Below are 2,093 nucleotides of genomic sequence, written 5' to 3' on the forward strand. Positions count from 1 at the left end.
ACCATAACCATCATCACCATCATCACCACCATCACCGCCATCGCCACCACGGCCACCACCATTTCCTCCTCCTCCCTCTTCAGTGTCCTCTTCCCTCATCTTCATGGTGCGATCAGACACCAGCATTAAGGAAGGCTTTAATTGGCATTCCAGGGAGACTGGGGTGGGGACTTGGGCCGAAAGTAACCAGGGCAGTGACATTTCAGGTGAGACCAAAATGAAGTCAAAGAGAGACATGCAGGGAAGGTGCAGAAGCCCTGTGGCAGGACTGAGCCTGGTGAGTTGGAGGCTCAGGGAGGGGCCATGTGGCTGGAGCAGAGGGAAGGGGAGGCAGGGAGGGAAGGGGCCGGTGGTTCAGGAGGCTTTAGATTTTATTCTAAGGTGTGACGCTCTCTCCAGCAGAGGACAAACAGCGACCGTACCTACAGGGCCGAGAGACCAGATGCTTCCCCTTGGGGCAGAGCCAGGGGGCCCAGCTCCTGCAGAGCAGCCTGCGCAGGCTCTGTCTCTGCAGCCAGCGGCCGCGGAGCCCAGCACAGGCCTGGATAGAAACCGCCCGAGGCACGAGATAGGGAGAGGCCCCTGCACACACCGCCACAGCACCCGCGAAGGAGAGTGACCCAGGAAAACCGCCCCAGAGGGGGTGGGAGGGGAAGGACCTCACTCCCCCCACCCCCGGGCCAGGGCCCTTCAGCGGGTGGCGGGTGGCGCCCCCTCCTCCCTCGGCGCCCACTGCCTTGAGCCCCGCTCCTGGAGCCCAGGCCCTCCCCACGGCCGTGCCTGCCTGCGCCCGGCCTTGCTCATTCCCCAGGGGTGGCTGCGGGCAGCGCGGTGTCTGCTCAGGTGCTCATCCAGCTGCCCAAATACAGCTCCAGTTGGACATTTCGTTGCACTTTGTCCCCAGGAGCAGTGCCCTGTCGTAACTGATGGCCACCGGGTTGTGTTCCTCCCAGAGCTCTGCCGTGCCCTCCCCAGGCACGCAGCCCCAGGGTTCCACACTAACAACTAGAGCTAACCACTGATTGCTTGATTGATCCCCAAACGATGGACTTTTAAGGTAGATCCTTCCCTCCCCACCACCCCGTTAACGAGGTCTCAGCTGACTTCCGCTGTTGGTACAGATAAATCTCTCCACTCCACGTCCTGGACTGATCCCGTGTTGATGGACACCTAGATCAGCTCATCCATTTTTGTCTGTCAGTACCTGCCAACCTTCCTGCATATCCTGACACAGACTAGGATTGATTTTCACAATCCCCTATTGAGGGACACTTAGGTTGGTTCCACTTCTTCACTGTTTTAAGAACACGGCAGAAAGCCCTCCTGTCTGCGCCACTGTGCTGGGCTGACCTTTCTGCAGGGTGCACGGGTGTGGTTGAAGCCCTGTGGTGGTCTTCTAGGGTGACCATAACCGATTACCAGGAACTGGGTGCCTTTAAGACAACAGAGACTTATCCCCTCTCAAGAAGAGGCCCTTGGTGTCCCTTGGCATGTAGATGCATCACTCAATCTGTGTCCTTGTCACTTTCACATGGCTGTCTCCGTATTCGCATTTTTTTTTTTTTTAGTAGCAGACCTTGAAGCCAGCGGCACTGGTCCTGCCTGAGCTGCGCCCTGGCCCTGGGATCTCTGTGTCAAGGGGTCTTGCTCAGGTGCACCCCGCCTGCCTCGGCTCCCCACTCACCAGGAGAACAGGTGGCAGGGACTCTTGCACCTGCCAGCCGCCAGCTCGGGGCCCTGGTCCAGCCTGCCTGCCTCCCGGCTGCCCCTGCCAATGCGGCCCTCCCCACCACGTGTGGTTCCCAGCTCAGCATCAAAGAAGCCAGGAAGCCACTGCCCTCATGTCCAGCAGGTCAGGCTCTGGCCTGTCCCAGAGCCAGGTCTGAAGGGACAGGACGAGGGGAAGTGGGGGATGCCTGGGGCTTCAGCGGCTCAGAGGCCAAACACGGCCACCTGGCAGCCGGGGAAGCAGCCGGGCAGAAGAGGCGGGTGGTGCGGGCGGCTGCCATCTGGCTGTTCCTGCCACCCGACCCCATCTCAACCCCTGGGAAGGGTGGGCAGCCGGCGGTCAGCGAGCAGCAGGGGCCAGCAGG

At 60.7% G+C, this 2,093-nt stretch overlaps 1 long non-coding RNA gene across 1 annotated transcript; it reads left to right on the forward strand.

The window, feature by feature from the left end:
* The first annotated feature begins 6 nt into the window (after positions 1–6).
* On the forward strand, positions 7–880 carry LOC125614617. Its single transcript, XR_007345191.1, has 2 exons — positions 7–277; positions 400–880. It is a non-coding gene; the product is annotated as an uncharacterized LOC125614617 (long non-coding RNA).
* Positions 881–2,093: the final 1,213 nt, after the last annotated feature.

This window comes from Marmota marmota, unplaced genomic scaffold (genome assembly GCF_001458135.2).
Source record: "Marmota marmota marmota unplaced genomic scaffold, marMar, whole genome shotgun sequence".
Lineage (NCBI taxonomy): Eukaryota > Metazoa > Chordata > Mammalia > Rodentia > Sciuridae > Marmota > Marmota marmota.